At 41.1% G+C, this 19766-nt stretch overlaps 1 protein-coding gene across 1 annotated transcript in view; it reads right to left on the reverse strand.

Moving 5' to 3' along the window:
- The window catches only part of LOC136831338 (periodic tryptophan protein 2 homolog), a 283085-nt gene that overhangs the window by 69949 nt on the left and 193370 nt on the right, over positions 1–19766 (reverse strand). The window lies entirely within an intron of this gene.

A 19766-nucleotide genomic window follows, 5' to 3' on the forward strand; every position in this document is an offset into this window, starting at 1 on the left:
TTCAGAACATTCAAGGGTTGAGTAGATCTAGTAACTCCCAACGGGCCGGAAGCCAGTTGGTTTCCACTCCTTCTGGGGTTGAAACCTTCGTGCTCCAGATCTACGACCCAAACTGCCACGAGTGGTATAAACTCAGCCTGTGTCAGCCTCCTCAAAGTTCTGGTGCCCTGGCTTTGTGGTTTTTGTGAAATTTACAGTTTAGGGGGAAACTGGTATTGGTCCTGTTATTACTGTCTTCCTAGAATCAGACAAAGGATTCTACTCTGCTGCAGTATGGTTCTGCAGTTAAGTAACTAGCACTCTTCACATAGTTTTTGAAGCTACAGTAATGATGCAGCCGCATCGGCCCCGAGGAAAGTGTTTTGTTGAAATCAGACTCACAGGCCCTTAACTTTCAACCCTAAGGCCTGTGTTCGTCTGAGACCAGTACTCCGTCCACATTCGGTTTCCTGGTCTTTGAGTAATGTATCGGTAACCGACAATCATCTTGTTCTTACCTTTCCTTGTTGGGGAAGACCCTAATTTTAATCAGCTTAGCTTCTAGTGCTAGTATTCCTGTACTGTCTGCCCTGTCTAGCAGGAACCAACCATTTTGGTTTCCCCACATCAGAGGTAGTGTTGCGAATTCCTCACCCTAACTTTCTAGCTAAAGTTGAAGGTCCTCATTTTCAGCGGTCACCTTGGAAAGTACTCCCCTTTCACAAGGTCTGTCTCTGTGCCCAGTTTATTCCTTACAGGCTTATTTAGACAGGACCTCGCAATTTTGTCAGGCCCTCTCTTTATTAGAAAAGGGGGGGGGGGTACTGTCATTGTGTCTGCTATTAGGCAGCAAGTTTTGTATTTTCTTAATACAAGCCTATTCAGGTTCAATTCCAAAGCTCATGATATTAGAGCAGTGGCCACTTACACTAATTATTTTCATTACATGAATTTCGAGGACCTTACCAAATGTTCAGGGTGGAATTCTCCCCTAGTTTTCAACGTCTCTATTTGAAATCTTTAGCAGCTCTTAAATTCCCTACGGTGGCGGCAAGGAACGTTGTCCCTCTCTGGTTCCCTTCCTGATTCTTAGTCACTTTCCCCTTCACTGCTTCAGTTATTCCCTTACAAGCAGTTCATTGTCTTTAATAGCATAAGAATGATATTTATTTCTCTGTTATTATTTCACCGGCTGACACGGGACCCGATCCAGAAAAAGGATTTTGACAAAGGAAAATCTATTTCTGGGAGGGGCCCGTGTCACCCGGTGACCCACCCCTGTTTTTCATTCTCTCCCTCCCATGGTAAACATCATTCTAGTGGGGTGGGTGCTAATATGGAATGCGGCTAGTATTGCCTTGTGTACAGTCCTTGAGTAGTGCATGGGCTTGTATCGGCACCTCTCGTTGGGACTTTTGACATTGGGAATCTTTATAGGGCAGGGTCCCGTGATTGTGACAATCTCACCCTTTACCATACACGACTCCATTTCTTGGAGCTCGCTCTGGGGGTAGTAACCCCAGCTTTACATTTAGCTTTTCTCTGGTATCTAGCAACGGAATTACCTAGAAATAAGTGCTGAATGGACTTTTTCACCAGGCGACACAGCCCCTCCCCAGAAATAGATCTTTCCTTTGTCAAAATCCTTTTTATAATATATATCTTCTTTTCTATCAAAATTTATTTTTATTAATTCTACACTATATTTCTTTGTGCAGAAATGCTCATCTAAATTTTTGTCACTACTTACTATTGCTAAATTTTCTCCTATTACGTTACTTATTTCTTTAGGATCAAGTATTCTTTTCCCACCTTGTGGTAGGTCAAGTTTGGGTTTGTATGATGAAAGACGTTTGTATGAATTAATTGTTCCGTTTTGTTTATTGTGATGTTTTTTATTTTTGTTTGATTTTTTTGTTTCCTTATTAAGTTTGTGTGTGTGTATATGTTGATTGTATGAATGTGTTGTTGGTGTAGGATTGTTTAATTAATCATTATTGTTACTTTTTTTTACTTGCAGTCTTACCGTTTGAAGAGCTTTGGTACGAAACATTAAAGAAAACATTCGCTGGAGCGAGTGAAAAAAAAAAAAAAAATAGGACGAGCTCCCCTTCACCTGAACCGTTGGAGCCTACAGATAAAAATTGGTGGGCTCTTGCCCCCATTGGAAGCCTCAAGTACCATGTAGTATAGTTTGTGAAGACAAAGAAGAAATCACCCCAAAGAGGGAGACAGAAAAAGAGTAAGACTGAGAAGTTTGAGGTGAATGAAGAAAGTGAAAAGGTTACTGAAGAAGTTGATGTTGACAGTGAAAAACTATGGAGTGAAAAATATAACACTATATTTCCTGATTTATTGTCAGCAAGGTTTAAAAGGTTCTTTTGGGGGTCATGTTAGTATTAAGTTAGGCTAAGTTAGGTATAGGAGTAAGTAGGAAATAAGTTAGATTAAGTATTGAGAGACGATAATTGCTAAACTGTGGCAAATGTAAATAAAATTAGGATAAGGTTCTGCTTGAAGGTCTTCAGGCCACTGTAATATTAAGGAAATAAATTAAGTTAAGGAAAATCAGAGTTTAATTTAATAACTTCCAAAAGTGTTCCGATCACACTGGCCCAATTGTGTACTATAAAAAGCCCCTACATAATATTTTGGCGCCCAAAGTGGGGCTCTTTGACAGTAAAGTAAGAGTGGGTTGCATAATTGGAGATGGCAGAGGGAGCAGGTTTGGAAGGTGTTGGGTCAAGTGAAGGGGAGCAGGGTTGGATGCAGAGGTTGGATAGGCTGACGTGCATGATGATCAGCCTGCAGGATAAGTTAGAGGAAGCCCAGGCAAGGGAAAGTAGATTGGTTACAAGAATGGAGGCGACAGATGAGAAAGCCCAGGTAAGGGAAAGTAAATTGGTCGCAAGACTGGAGGCAATGGGGAAGAAGATGGCTGAAATGGCTAAGAGTGTGCCTGACATTGGGAAGGGAAGTGAGAACCATGAGGTAAAAGGTGCAAAGGAGAAATTCCCTTAGAAAGGAAAGGAGTTGTCAAGTAAGAGTAAGGGAATACCTGCCATGGGAAAGGACAGTATGAGTGAGGTGAGTGAAAGTGATGAGGAAAGGAAAGGTAAGAACATAATAGGAAACAAGAAGAGAACATGAAAAGGGAGAGGTGTGAGGAAAGAGGAATTGAAGAAGAATGAAAGTGGTAGTAGCAGTAGTAGTAGTGAAGGTTTGAGTGAGGTGGAAGAGAAAGAGGCCAAAACAATGTTCCTGAGGGAGGTACCCTGCATAGAGAAGTTTAACATCGGGAAGGGAAGTGATGTGTATGAGTTTTTCGATGAGTATGAGAAGTATTGTAGGCAAAAGTATGGAGAGAATGAAAATGTGTGGATGAAGCGGCTGGGAGAGTTCTTGGATGGGAGGCTGAAGATGTGTTACAGGAGTATGTGTGAGGGTGAACCAGGGTATGAGTCCGTGAAAGCTAGAGTGATTAAACAGGTGAAGTGAATGACAGGAAGTGTTGTGTACAAGAAAGATGACAGGTTCGAGGAAGCCAAGATGAAGGCTGGAGAGGAAGTGGGCTTGTATACTCATAGATTGGAAGCGTTGGCCAGAAGAAAGTATGGAGAGGAGGGAATTGAGGAAAACAAACACCTCATGAAGTTCTTGGCCACTATCCCTGAGATTAGGGTCATTTTAAATGAGAAGGGAAAAGATCGCAAGCGGTGGTCAGGGAAACGCTTAGATTGGGAGGATGTTTTAGAGATCCTAGAAGACATGAGAGTAGATGACGATGAAGCAAAGGAAATGTATGCTGGGTCGGAGGTAGTGAATGGAAGGACATATAAAGACGCTTTGGTGAGTGAGGAGTTAAGTGTGATGCGAGCCTTGTTGGAGGAATGTAGGAAAGACTGGATAGAGAGAGGAAGAAAGAATGTGCAAGTGAATGTGGGAAGTAACGGGAAAAGGAGCTTGAGCAGAAGCCGAGAGAGGTTCAGGAGTGGAAGTGTGAGTAGAGCAAATGGAAGTGTGAAGGGAAGTCGAATGGGAATGAGTTGTAGTGAGGGGTGTTACAGGTGTGGAAGGACTGGTCATGTGAAAGCAGATTGCAGATGGGCCAATGGTGAGTGTTTCGGCTGTGGAAAGAGAGGGCATGTATAGAGGGATTGCCCACAAGCGAAAGAGTTGAAGTGTTTCGGCTGTGGAAAGATAGGGCATTGAATGAGAGGCTGCCAGAGTGGAAGGAGAGTAGGAGTAAATGGAAGTCGCTGTGGAAACTGTGGAATGAGTGGGCATTTTGCCAGAACATGTAAGAACCCTTGGAGTACGTGTGAAGGATGTGGAATGGAGGGTCGTGAAAGAAGTCTGAAGTATCAAATCCCAACCTCAGGGAAACTTAGTGTGAAGGGGGTTTACCGTGGTGAGCCCTCTGGTATGGAAGGAATAGATGTATTGCATGTAAGAGAAGGGTTCGTGATTGGAATGTCTGTTTTGGGGAACGAGTAGATCATTGTTTGTGTGTTAGGGTAGAATGTGGTGGAGTGGTAGTGAAAGCATTGATTGATACTGGTTGTAGTGGAAATGTGGTTTTCAGAGAGGCATATAAGAAAATAAAAGAAAGCATAACACGGAAGCAGGAATGTGCTGGATATGTGACAGGGATTGGAGGATTGGAAGTAATGGTGTGTGCGAGGTTTGTTGAGTCAGTTGTGGTTGCAGGAATAAGGCTGGAGGAGGATGATTTTTACGCTGTGGACAGAGTGAATGAGAAGTATACGTTGCTGGGGTATGCATTTTTTAAGAAAAACAGGGTAAAGGTGTACCCAGAACAAGAAATGACAGAAATACGAATGGGGAATGAAACCAGTGTGAAGTTGTAAGTGGAGGAGGATGGACAAGTAAGTTTGAAGGTGGTTTCTGGAGTGGAGGTGTATGCGATGGAGGATGTACAATTGCCAAGAGATTCGGGAAGTGTGTGGAGTGTGAAAGTAGGGTGGAGAACTAATGTTGGAATTGGCGCAGAGAGTTTAGGAGAAACGTTTATGTTGGACGGTAGCTTTGCGTGTCATGAGATAAAGCAGGTCGCACATGTGTTTGATGGGATTATGGATGTAAAGGACCCAAAGGTGTGTGTACAGGTGTGTGGGGATGTGAAAAAAAAAAGGTGGAGAGGCATACATCTTGGTGATAGATTAGGAAGTTTGAAGTATGAAGGTCCGTATGTAGTGAAAACAGTTTGGTCTAATGGACTGAGTTATGTGCTAGAAGACAGGAATGAAGAAGGAAATGTAAGGGTAATACGATCGCATTATAATCAGCTGAGAAGATGGAGAGAACCACCTAAGTACATAATAGAGCATCCCATTAGGAAGTTATTAAGGGAGGAAAAGGAAGAGGAAAGAAAAGAAATAGAGGAAGATGTAAACTGGGGAGATAAGCAGCTAGTATTGGTGGAACATAGAGAAAGCCTACAAAGAGGTGTAGAAAGAGTAAGGGTAAAGTTACTGAGTTGTTTGTGGAGAGTGCTTGAGATGGGTTGTTTGATTTTGAGGGTTTTGAGAAGCCAGTAGGCACGAAAAGTGAAAATACCCTTGCAGTGTTATTTGGGGGCAGTGAAAATGAGGGTGTAATTGATTTTGAAGGATTTGAGTGGAATGTGGAAGGAGTGAACTTGGTGAGTACAAGGAATGTGGATGAGGATATTTAAGAGTTGGGTGAATTGGAAACAACGCCAAGTTGTGAGGAGGTGTGTGTGTGTTTCCTTTGAGTGAAAGTGTTGAAAGAGTGAGTGTAGGAGTGGGTGTGAGTGAGAGAGAGTTAGCAGTGTTGGAGAGTATAGGTGGAGGAGTTTTGGATAGCTTAAGGCAGACTGTGGAAGAAATAAATGAGAGTATGGAAGAGATGATAGCAGCCATGTCAGGTGTGAGTTAGGTTGGAGCCAACGTAAGTCTCCAGAGTTTGAATAAGCTTGGTTTAAGTAGTTCGAAACCAAAGCTAGGTGAGTCTAGTGTGGTTGGAGTGGAAGTGAGTGAAGAAGAGGTGGTGCATGAGAGGCCGTGGACCCAAAGTCAAGGTCCAGTTCCGGAATATGAATGGGTGGTAAGAAAATGATTTTGAAGAAAAGGAAACAAGATTTCCTTTATTTTAGTAAGGGAGAATGTGGTAGGTTAAGTTTGGGTTTGTATGATAAAAGACGTTTGTATGAATTAATTGTTCCGTTTTGTTTGTTGTGATGTTTTTGTTTTTGTTTGATTTTTTTTGTTTCCTTATTAAGTTTGTTTGTGTATATGTTGATTGTATGAATGTGTTGTTGGTGTACGATTGTTTAATTAATCATTATTGTTACTTTTTTTACTTGCAGTCTTACCGTTTGAAGAGCTTTGGTACGAAACATTAAAGAAAACATTCGCTGGAGCGAGAAAAAACAAAAGAAAAAAATAGGAGGAGCTCCCCTTCACCTGAACCGTTGGAGCCTACAGATAAAAATTGGTGGGCTCTTGCCTCCATTGGAAGCCTCAAGTACTGTACATGTATAGAACAGTTTGTAAAGAAAAAGAAGGAATCACCCCAAAGAGGGAGACAGAAAAAGAGTAAGACTGAGAAGTTTGAGGTGAATGAAGAAAGTGAAAAGGTTACTGAGGAAGTTGATGTTGACAGTGAAAAACTTTGGAGAGAAAAATATAACACTATATTTCCTGATTTATTGTCAGCAAGGTTTAAAAGGTTCTTTTGGGGGTCATGTTAGTATTAAGTTAGGCTAAGTTAGGTATAGGAGTAAGTAGGAAACAAGAGAGATTAAGTATTGAGAGACGATAACTGCTAAACTGTGGCAAATGTACATAAAATTAGGATAAGGTTCTGCTTGAAGGTCTTCAGGCCATTGTAATATTAAGGAAATAAATTAGGTTAAGGAAAATCAGTTTAATTTAATAACCTCCAAAACTGTTCCCATCATACTGCCCCAATTGCGTACTATAAAAATCCCATACAACCTTTTATTATGGCATGTCTAGGTGGTTTAACATGGGTATCATTTATTTTCCTGAATTTTTCCCATATTTTTTGCATGAGAGTATTATTAGAGAGATCTGATACATATTTCCTCCATGAAATGATTCTTCCTTGAATTACTTCTTTTAAATTTTGCAGATATTTTGTTATATAGAGGTTTTAATGTATCAATTTCTAATAATAATATGGTCAGTTTTTGTAAATTTTCTTCTAATATCGGTAATGTTTTATTTATTTTACTGAACTTTCAATTCAAATTATCTAATCGTCTTCCAATTTGGTGTTTTATTTTTGTTAATTCTGTTAGTTTTTCAGACCACCATGGGACTTTGTGTTTTGTTGGATGAGCTTTTGATTTTGGTATTGCTTTATCAGCAGCATTTTTAATGAAATCAACTAGAAATTTATTAGTTCCATTATGGTCTTTTAAATATTCAAATGGTGGGACATTACTAGCGTGGAATTCATATTGCTCCCAATCTGCTTTATAAATGTTATATTGAGGGACATGCTTGGCAGGATTATTTTGTAATAATGAAGTTAATATTGGGAAATGATCACTTGTGTGCAAGTTGTCAACTTTATTCCAATTCAATCTGTCTACTATGTTTGCTGTACATAGAGTTAAGTCGACTGCAGAAAAAGTTCTGTGTTTTAGAAAAATAAGTGCTGATTTCGTTATCATTTATACAGCACATGTATGAATCTATGAATTCTTCTATTTTACTTCCTGCTCTATTTGAGTCTGTACAATTACAGTCCCACATCAGGATGTGGGCACTAAAATCACCTACTATTAATGTAGGTTCCTTGACATTATTAAGCAATTCTTTAAGTTTGTCAATGTCGTAATTTTTATTTGGTTGGTTGTATAAAGTATAAATTACATAATTATCATTATTTATTCATATTCTAATACCCGATATTTGCAGATCAGTAAAGTTTACAGGTACTATGTCATAACATAATTTATGTACATATATAAGAGTACGTAAATTTCCTTCTTCCTTTCTAGATGTAGATGCTAAGGTATATTTACCTATTGTTTGATATTGTTTTGTTGACATGTTGTAAACATAATATCATTGGTTCGTACTCTTTTAGTAATCGTTGTATTTCTCCCAGGTGTAATCTGGTCTGCAGACTATTTACGCTCTATTGTATAACATAGTTATTGAAAATATTTTATTATATATAGCAGTCGAGTTTTACTCTCTTCTTTTATATTATCAACTTGGATTTTTTCTAATAATTTACTCACGCCATTCATTTGTTTTTCTTTGTAATATACTAAGTAATCAATGCACATGCAGCCTTTTTATAGGTACTCAAATCTGTGGTTTCTTTTTTTCTACATTATTTCATAAAATTTCTTATAATGTTTGTTAAACCATCTTTTGTTATCTTTTTGTTATTACTGCACAATTCTACAAAACAATCACTACATCTATATATGTTTTCATGCACATTCCTTGTTTCATTTGCTCTTGTACCAATTACTGGTGATGGAGTAATCTCTTTTCCTTTGACATAGTCATTGCTATCTTTAACTTCAGTGTTTTGGATATCTGCATCCACAGGTTTTACTATTATTTTAGGAGATAAAGGTATATTCTTAGCTTGTTTTTGTTCTTTCTTCATATCCCTTGTCTTTGGTTAAACTGATGCTGCTCTAATTATAGTTGGTTTTCTCATTTTGGGTGGTGTTCTCTCCAAAGGCCTTTTTTTATCTTTAATTTCCACTCCATCACGACCCTCTTCTATTACTTCTGCAGTAGCATCCTCCTGTGTTCCTATTTGCACTAATATTTCAAATGAATTGGATAAAATATTATCCATTCCATTTGTACCTGTTTCTTTATTCTTTACCATTTTATATTTATTTCTAAAGCATCAATTTCTTCTTGAGACTTACTTTTCTGTGCTCCGTTATTTCTATTTATATGCATTTTTGTTTCATTATTGGTTCTTGTTATTGAAGAATATGTACGTTTCTTAGATGGATCTTGAATTCCTCTTACTTTAAATTCTAATTTAGCTTCTTCTACAGACATTCCAGTTCTTTCTTGTAATATTTTTAACTCTGTATTGTACAGTATATATAGTACATACATTCCTTGGATCTTGCATGATGGTCTTGCCCACAGTTTATACACTTTGGCTCGCTGCATTTCCATTGTGTGGCGTGTTCTTCTGATTCACAATACTAGCACACAGGTTCATTTTGACAATATTTTTTTGCGTGTCTATATTTACTACAATTTTTACACTGTAGCGGCTTTGGGAAGTATGGTCTTACTTCTCTGGTTTGGCCTAAAATTTCTATTTTCTGAGGTAGATCTTGACCTTCAAATTTTATTTTTGCAACTTTTAAGATTTGTTTATTCATCCGTTTACTTGGCAGATCATATAGTTCACAATCCTGTACTTTGGGGTATCTCTTTTTAAGGGAGTCCAATAGTATTTTCTTTTCAACTGGCTCATTACTCTTCCCAGGAAGTACAATGGTACCCTGAATACTGTTCATAGTATCATGTTTTTTTTATTTTTATATTTATGTTATCTATATTTTTTATTGTTAAATAATTTCGACTGACTTTTTGTTGTGGCTTCTATAAGCCATGTCTTTCCTTTTATTTGTCTAAACGACATTTCAGTCGTAGAGTGTCTGCTCAATAATATTTTTCCAACTTGAATGCTGATATTTTTTTGTGTTTCTAAGGTTAGAAACCTTGACCAACTGCCACTCCTGAAAAGGGAGTCAAAGTGAGTGAAGGTTGGGTCAAGACAGTACTTGCTTGTTTTTGGTTTGCTCTGTACTGGAGCAAATGGTTCCAGTGTAATTACATTTTTTTTTTTTTTTTTCTAGACAAAGGATGTCAGAGGCGGTTTCAGCGGTCATTAACTGTGCCGAGTCAGTGTCATCAAAGGGCCCAGGGGTACTTGAATCCTTACAACTGCTTTTCATAAAGACTTAAGTGTAAGAAAAAAAGATAAAAAAAAATAAGTAAACCTGAAAACCTTAAAAAGATATCTTCAGCCATTCATGGAGTTTATTCTTCCACCAATGGCACAAGTGAGAACCGACTCCCAAATGTCTGCCCCCTTCCCTACTCCACAGGGGATGGCATAACATGATAAGAGTGGCCCAAGTGTAAGCCATACCTGCTTGCTAGGACTGAGAGTATTTCAAGAATACAATTGTCCCCATCCTAATCATATTATGGGCAAACCGGATAGAATGCCGAGAGTCCTATCCCTAAAACCAGAACCCCCTGGAATCCTTGGCTCAGCCCTAAAGAATAGTTCTGCCTTTGAGCTATCAATCTGATAACTCTCAGGTCTGAACATTATCGGGCAGTTGATGGTCCTACCACAGTTCTCCCTATTTAGCTTCAGATATAAACCCATTCCCAGCTATGATATCTTTTCCTATTTATCACGTCCAATAAATTTTAGTAAAAGTGGAAAATTCCACAAATTTAATCCAAAATAATATATAATGGTATATAGGACTCTAGGACTCAAACCTGGGAACAGATTCCTGGGGCACAAGAGCCCCCCTCACCATGGCAAGGTGGTCCCATACTGGGGGTGATGAGGGGGGTGATGATGATGATGATGATGATGATGATGATGATGATGATGATGGCATAGCAGATACAGGAGAAAAAAGGTTTTGACATAGGAAAAACTTATTTTTGGTAGTCGCTGTTGAGTCCTCAAGGAGTTACCTTCCATGGTCTCCCAGAGCTCCATGGTGACCAAACTAATATCAAATAATTCTCTTCTAGTTGGTCTTTTTGGCCAGGTATTGTGTCATAATGATTAACATTATAACATGTGATGGAGTATATAATGAACTCAAAGATATGAGGGCACTTCCCCTTATCTTCAGTGAAGCTGAACCCAGTTTTTCAAACGTCAAAGAACCTGCAAGAAAGAGAAGTGACTATTGTGCAGGCACATCCACCCTCTTGTTTACAACTGGGCCGATGAAGACCAGGGAGCCATTACTCTCTGTTGGTCAATGCAGGATGATCCCTTGCCCAATTCACAAGCCTTTATGTCAGGGAAGTGGGAGGGTTTTGAGGACTCAACAGCAACTACAAAAATAAGTTTTTCCTACCTCAAACCCTGTTTTTTGATAGCGTAGTCGTTTGTTTCGTCCTCAAGGAGCTTTACAATGAAATTAACAGGTGACAAAAAAGGTTTAAGATCTCAATTTTTAATCCCAACACCCCAAAAGGAAAAAACATTTCTGGTCTGAGGTCAAGCCACAAATTTCAAGTCCATTCTTTATTCCAAATACTCTTCAGGTTTTTGTACCAAGGAACAAGAAACTATACACGAACTTATGTTTTAGGACGTACTTCTACAGTGGCTTACCTAAGCATGCTGGGTTTGGTTGCAGTACTGTTGACCTTCTCCCAGCAATAGTTAGCATACTCACCGTCAATAAGACCCCTAGTTTTCTGCTGTAGCACCTAGGGGTTAAGATTAACCATGCCACCTACTGATACACAGTGTAGTCGAACTTGTTCGAGCGCATGGCACTCATTTTTTTTTTTTTTTTTTTTTTTTTTTTTTTTGTCTGATGACCACCCTGTACATTCAGAGACTTCTTCGAAAGAGACATTTCTGAAGAAGGCCAACAACATACTTACTTTCCTAATATCATGTGACCTATGAAAGGAGTGTGGATTTGCCTTTTTAATGAGAGACACCACAATCATTCTCAGCCCTTGTGGGGAGAGTGGTTAGTTTGTGCTAGGGTGTAGGAAAATAGGACTCTCTGGGATGTTTGACATGAATTCTAGGTAAACCTTAAGTGCTTGAACTGGGCATAATGTCTTGTCTGCTAAATTGAGTTTCTTATAAGAATAGATTTCCTTCTTAAAGGATTCTCATTCGTGGCCAGGAATAATGGGCAAGGGGACGATAATAATTGATGGTCAGTTGTTTGCATGATGTATCATCCCAGTCTAAGAGAGCTCCTGATGCTAATGCAATCAAGAAGACTGCCTTTTGTAGTACGTGCGTTGTGGTTGTATTGGGTCCACTGAATTAAGGGGTTGATAGAAGTCTAAGCACCTTGTTCAGGTACCAAGTAACTGGAAGCCTTTCAGAGGCAAAAGACTACAGAAGAGAAGTGATGACTTCAATACTGGAGTCAATCTCGAATCCATAAAGCAAGGATTCCGTTATTGCTGCCTTGTACACCATGATTGCTGTAACCACAAGGCGTTTGTCTTCAAAAAGGTATATAAGAAAATTAAATAGTGTTTCTATAGAATTCTCAGCTGGGCTCTCAGTATGGATATAATCTAACTTTACCTTCCATACTGACTGGTATTGCCCGATAGATGATGTCCATAATTTTTGCACTAGGTACCTAGAAATGTTGGGTGAGTAATTTTCATGACAGATATTTAAAAAATCCATACGTGAAAGTCTCTGTTCAGAAAGGAGGATGCATAAATGACTTTCCCTCCTACTGGGGGTAGAAAAGTGGGCAGTAGTGGAATTGATCTTTTTGCCCGTTGTTAAAGTGATAGGAACCAATGACTGTTGGGCTAATTTGGGGTTATTAAGTAAGCTGTTCCTTTGAAGATTAGAAGTTTGCTCAAAACCTTCAAAATCTGGGGCAATGGAGGAAAAAGATATCATCCTCCCCCATCTTTAGGAAGGCATCTCTTGCTGTTGCTTGACTGTCCAGTTCAGGGACACATGTATTATGTGTGATTCTCTTATGTGGAGAACAGGTCTACTTGCGGTTGTGGAAGCATGTTGGCTATTATTTGAAAAGAGTGGTTGTTCAACATCCACTCTGCTGAGGCTGTCATTTTCCTTGATAGAGAGTCTGCTATTATGCTCAGAGACCCTGTGAGGTGAACTGCAGACAAGTACCACTTCCTTGCTTGCGCCGTCGGAAGGATGGCTAACATTATAATATTGAGAGGAGGTGAATGTGATCCCGACCTCTTGATGCAGGACACTGTAGTCATGTTGTCTCTCTCTTCTGGAGGTTTGAGTTTTTTGAGAGCCAAAAAGAGAGCCATCAGCTCCAGGAAATTGATAAAAGAATTCCTCACAGTATCTGACCACCTCCCTGCCACTTGACGATCCTCCCAGTGTCCTCACAACCTGTCAACGAGGCATCTGTGTGTATTGTCACTTGTACAGATGGAGGAGTCAGGGTGACCTGTTTCGCCAAAGATTCCTTCTGGGTCCAAGTACGAAGTATATCCCCAAATTTTTCAATTTTTGATGAGGCAGTCTCGCATCTTTTTCTTGCATGTGATAGCCAGAAGTTGTTCACATTTTTAGTTGCAATCTAAGTATTGGATCCATTACTGATGTGAACTGTAGCAGGCCCATCACATGTTCTAATAGCCACCTGGAAACCCTGCGCTGTGCGAGGAACCTTCCGAGGACTTGCCTTATTACCTATCCAGAACCTTAGGAAGGTGCAGAAGGGAACGGCGACAGAGATGTGCCAGTATGCATCTTTCACATCTATAGAAACTGGCCAAGTCCCTTTTGGAATGATTGACGTACTTGGGCAACAGTAGTTATACGAAACTTTGGCAAACAATGTGGTTGTTCAGTGTTGATTGGTTGAGGATCACTCTTCTTAGGGAGGAGTCCTTTTTGGGGACACTGAAGAAAAAAAAGAAAGTATACCTTAGTTTTACCAGACCACTGAGCTGATTAATAGCTCTCCCAGGGCTGGCCCGAAGGATTAGACTTATTTTACGTGGCTAAGAACCAATTGGTTACTTAGCAATGGGACTTACAGCTTGTTTTGGAATCCGAACCACATTATAGCGAGAAATGAATTAGATGTACTTGGTGGCAAATATATGCATGTTTCTCTATGCCCCCATTAACAAGGCCCTTCTGCATGTAATCTTCCAGATAGGGGTCTGGTTTTTGGAAGAACCCCTTTAAAGGAGGGGAAGGGACAAGACCGTTTCTAAATCTGCCCCCCTAAAGGAAAAACTTCCATTGTCTGTGATGTCGCTGAAGCCAACCCCCAACCATACAATTCCTATTAGTACCTGCCTCTTCCTCTGTCTTTGCCTTTGATAGGCTTTCCAGGTGTTGCTTTTCATTTTTCCCCCTATAAGATACCTCTGTGCCAAAACACCGAACTCAGCTTAGCACTATCTCCTCTGATCGTAGAGGAGGACAGGCCCCTAGATGTCCTCAAGTACAGGAGAAATTCAGCAAAGTCTGCTACAGACGTCTTAGAAGATGAGATGTCATGTCTTCTACACCAAGCTCTGAAGATTGTCCACTTGGCTTAATAGACTTTGTCGGAAGAGGAGCACCTACACTTGGCAATAGCCTCTGAAGTTCCTCTTGAAAACCCCTTCTGTCTGAGGAGTTTCCTGGCAGTCTGAACCCTGTCAGGGTCAGAGTGGGCAATCCTAAGTGGAACTGCCTGAAGCGGGATTGTCTAAGCAGACTTGGTCGCTGTGGTAACAACCTTGGGAAGTCTGTCAGCAGCTTGAGGAGATCCAGAACCATTCCTGTTGTGGCCAGAACAGGGCCACTAGAGTCATCATGATATTTGTGTGGTTGCAGAACTTGTTGAGGACTTCTCATATCATGCCGAATGGCGGGAAGGCATGGAGATCTTGTCTGTCGCCCATACTAGAGGGTCTGGTACTGGAGAGCAAAAGACTGGTAGAAGATGATTACTGGACGTGTCACAAACAGATCTATAAGAGGTCTCCCCCACAGCGTCCACAGATCCTCGCACACCTGCAGGTGAAGAGTCCACTCTGTGGGGAGCACCTGACTGCGACGGCTCAACCTATCTCCAAGGACATTGAGCTTGCCCTAGATGAAATGCATCAACAACTTGGTCTGGTTGTGGTCTGCCCATAAAAGGAGGGTTCTTGCTGCTTCGCAAAGGGAGAACGAATGAGTCACCCTTTGCCATAGTACTGTCCGAGTGTATGGACACTACAGTGCTTGATTGCGGACTAATGAAGCAAAATGCTGAAAGCCCAGCCAAATTGCTGTCAGCTCCTTGAGGTTGATATTTCAGTAAATCTGCTCCTGAGACCAAGTTCCTGACACTTCTTGGGTGCCTATAAGCATCCCCAACCCAGATCTGACATGTCTGCATAGAAGTCTAGGTTGGGGTTCAAAGGAAGAAGGGCCTTCCCTTCTGATAGCCTGCCTTCTGACTTCCACCACCAGAGATCCTCCTTGATTTCTTGAGATATCAGGAAGACAAATGTGTCTGGATGAGCTTTCGTGTCCCAGCTGGCCCACAGATAAAACTGAAGAGTTCTCATATGGAGCCTTCCTAGGGAAACAAACTGCTCCATGGAGGCTACGGTACTGAGAAGGCTCATCCACTGGTTTGCAGATGAGTCAATAAGTCCTGAGAAGTCCCCCCCCGGGGAGGCAGCCACTCCCAGTGTCGGAGCTTCTTCAGTCTCGTAAGAAGAATACCTCCAGCGTACAAGACAAGAGGGAGGATAGCTGAAGGAAGACTTCCCCAGCACTCTCTTCTCCAAGAGCCAGAGCTTCTCCGGTCTCGTACGAAGAACACCTCCAGCGCACAAGATGAGAGGGAGGATAGTTGAGGGAAGACTTCTCCTGGTCTCTCTTCTCCGAGAGCCAGCTGTCCAGATCATTGAGAGCCTTCCTAGCGGAAGATGAAAGCACCATCTTTGGTAACCGGGAGGAGTCGAAGACTTGTCACTGATGAAAAACGAAAAACGTCGAAGCTGGGGAGGCCAGAAGAATCGCGGAAAGTTCTGCAGCAAGTACAGTATGTCAATAAAGCTCCATAAGCTGTCAGAGGGGAGCCCTGATCCACTTCACCTACTTCACCTTCATCTTCCGACAAAACGGCACAGAAGCAAATCTTGAGGGGCCTGGGTCAAAGAAGAAGGCTCTTTCTCGAGCAAATTTAAGGTGTCAGCTGACGCTGAATGGGAGCTAGCAATGGGTCCATCATGTACGCAGAAGGCGTTGGGATAAATGTCATCAGATGTTTGGCATCAGGTGCCAGACACGTCAGGGAAAGTGCTGAGCATTCCAAAGAAGGCAAAGTCCGTCTGTGAGCTGAAGTCTTGTGCAGTGAAGGGCGCTTGGATACTGAAGGGCGCTCGGATACTGCAGGGCACTCGGGTACTGAACAGTGCTTGTGCAATGACAGGTACTCAGGCATAACTGGAGGAACGGGCGCTAGTGGGTACTTGGGAGCTACTGAGCGTCCAGGCGTTGCTGGAAGGTCGTTTGTTCTTGGGAGCTCAGTCGCTACTGGGCGCTCATGAGATGACAAGGAGCGTCTCAAAGCAGACGAACACTTGGGCTCATTCACAGGATACACTGGAGAAAAGCATTCTGGGGAATCCCAGAAACTACAAGAAGGCTGCTGCAGGGGCTCCCTAAATTTCTTGTAAGGCACTGGAGGGGAGCAGACCATGTCCGCCGCTGTGCTTTTCAGTGGCCGCGATCCATCGCTAAAGCACCAGCGGCACCTATTCTAGGGGCTGGTAGCCTCAGAACTTGAGGATATCCTACTCATTTCCGTTTGGATGCCTTTCCAATGGCTATCCTTTGTTGCGAGGTCCAACTGAGGTGACGACTCCCCGCGGGCAGACCCTACCAACCTCCCTTGGGCCTCCGGTATGACTGCTCCCGGGTGTATGGGAGTACACCAGTGACCTTTGCCTAGGAGTGTCAGCGGGATGAGCAGCTGCCACTTCCACTGACACTTCACTAACACTAGCACTTTTTTCTACTTTGTCTATAAGGACACGCACTGAAGCAACCAACTGGGTCACAGTATCCACAATTAACCCAATTTTGACATCAAAAATTATACACCAGTTTCGACTCAGGGCTGGCAAGGGGGTCAGGTTCAGAAGCGAAAGTTGAGTAAAGGAGTAGGATGAATAATCGGAGAACTGGGAACGGGTGACACGGCAGGAGCAGGCAAAGGTCAAGCAGGAATATCATCATCAGCAGAACTAACTAAGGTCTTGGTATCTACTGTCTGTTTTTCGGCTCTAGCGGCCACCTGACGTTTTCTGTCTGTCTAATTTCACTAAATGAGACCCCAAAACCTTCCATTTTCTGGCATCCCACTCTGAACATTCTTCACAGGTTTAATCAACTGAACACTCGTCCCCTATCCTACATTCTACGCTCTCAGAGTAAGTCATATTTCTCTTAGTAAACCTACTATTGCAGCCTTTGCTGCAATAGCGTAAGCTAGCAGCACTAGAGTCAGACATACTAGGCTAAGTCTAAGAAGTCAACAATCGAGTCAAAATGAGAAAATAAAGCATCCTAGACAGTCTCGCTACAAGAGAACCTAACATAAATACAAAAGCCGTAGGCTACCAGTATATACTTCACCCAAAGAAGAATCTCAAAAGGGAAAGTGACAAAAGCCAAAATTTAAGCTGACTGCTCACAACTGAATCACTGTCAGAGCCAGCAGAAAAACAATTGAATCTCGCTGTTGAAGTCATTCCTCTCTTATCCCGAAAGTGGGCAGGGAATAGTTACCTACACCGACACTAGTGCTACGGCGAATTTCAAAATGTTTAAGCTGCCGGTGAGTGAAACTATAAGCACTGTAATTACTAGGTAAGTTACATATATAAAATTATAAGTTCATTGCCATAACTATTCATCTCAACCCAAATTCATTATATAGCAATGAATAATCCCTCAGAGACCAGTGCGTGGCTTCAAACCTAAATTTTATATTTCATTCCATTCCACTAACCCCAGCAGTCCTTCATCTCCTGAGGAAAGAAAATAAGTAGGCCTCCCTGAAGCAGGAGAGTAATCCTTTCAAGGTGAGGAAACACTCTTAGAAAGTGGTAAGGAATGGATGCCAGCAAAGGGAAAGATCTACAGGCAGTTCCCGGCTAACGGTGGGCTCGGTTAACAGCGATCCGGTTTTACGGCACTTGTCTAGCGCCGAAAATCGGCAATTTTTGGTGCCGAAAATCGCCGATTTCTGCTTATCGGCGCTGATACATACCTAACAGAGGCGCCGATAACCAAAAATCGGCGCTTTTCGGCGCCGATAACCCCCGAAAATTGACAATTTTCGGTTATCATCACACCCTCAGAAACGGAACCCCACCAATAACTGGGGACTGCCTGTAGAAGTATCCAGCAGCATCCCAGATAGGGAATACTCCCTTGATGATGCCAACAAACACCTTTTGTCATTTTTCTTCCTATGTTGTCTAAACTTTTCCCACTGAGGAGAACACACATCAGTACATTCCTCATAAGAGGAAAAATTACCACACTTTTCCCCTACAAAATGAACAATGCTTTTGTTGTTCTACCAAGGTGGGAAATAAGGCAACCACCTGGGTATCCACATCCCCCACTCCAGTGTTGCTGAAGTTTTGTCTCCACTGAAAAAACCATAAAAACATAACACAACGGAAAAAACAATTCTAAAGGTAAAAACAACAAAGTAGTGGGCTACTCATCCAAGTTCAATGGTAACACAAAGGGGAGAAGAGTCACATATCCACTCTTGATGCCAGTCAAAGAAAATGTGACCAGATAGAGCATGGGTAGAGTGGAGGTATTCCACCACTCAGCCCCATCTCCAATATGGCCATACCCTTGTTTCCAAGTTCGTGGCATACTAAAGACCCTTATAGAAGGGAAGGGCATGGTTTGTATCACAGTAGGAACAAAGAATATTGCCTTACTCCTGACAACTTTTATAGTTCTCAGTTTGCAGACGAGAATCACACAGATATATATGGAAATGTCCGACTAAATAAAAAAAATGTCTCAAGGAGTGAAGTCGTCCAAAACGAAAAGGATGAACGTGTTGCCTTTCAAAGAGGCATGTCAGTGCAATGTTATGGAAAGACAAAAATATGTGCAGGTCTGTTACTATTCAAAATCCATATCAAGAAGCATTCACCATACAAAGAAAAGTAACAGAGACTAATGTTTGTGACTAAACTTTTCAATGGGCAGAGTGGGTCCTGTGGACCAACATTTAGCTAATCATGCTTTGATCAGAAACACGCAAAGGAATTTTACAAGGTTTCTTTTTTCAACTAATAAACCTCGGTGTCAGGAATTCTTACCAACTGCACAAATCAACTCTCCATAACTAGGAGTCGGCTAAGACACCTGTAAAATACTGGTTGGAAGTTGGAAACAACAAGCAACTTAATTCAAAACTGTCTTCCTCAACCTCCTTCCTTGAAACCTGGAGGTCCCTCTACCTGCTTTGCAAATGATTGCTTCTCTGGAGAAATCCCTCCAAGTGAGAAAAATAAATTCCACAAGTGTTGTGTTTGTGTCCCAAAACATGTGACAGCAATGGAAAGAAAATTACAAGTACTTTTTTTAAAAATTATGGTACAAACTGCATTTAGACCGCGTATGTGTAACTGTTTGCTGATTATTAAATAAAGTGCAAATAATATCTGCCTTATTTTCAAACTTCAGATAAGGGTGAATAAAGTAAGTTTGCTTTCTATATTTTTTAACATGTCAGATATGAAAATTTAAAAGGCATTTACACCAGTTGAATTTACAATAAAGTAAGCATTCCTATCATTCATTTCTGATTATTTGTTTCCTTTTTTATTCAATATGGTTGCATTCCACGAAGTAACTCATTTTAATCCAGTCAAGTAATCTTAAAAATATTTTTTTTTTCAAATACAGTAATGAGGGAACTCAAATATATTTATGTTTGTCTTTGTACCGTAACTCCTATGTTGTTTCCTCTTGATTCACATATTTTT

This window comes from Macrobrachium rosenbergii, chromosome 48, assembly GCF_040412425.1.
Source record: "Macrobrachium rosenbergii isolate ZJJX-2024 chromosome 48, ASM4041242v1, whole genome shotgun sequence".
Lineage (NCBI taxonomy): Eukaryota > Metazoa > Arthropoda > Malacostraca > Decapoda > Palaemonidae > Macrobrachium > Macrobrachium rosenbergii.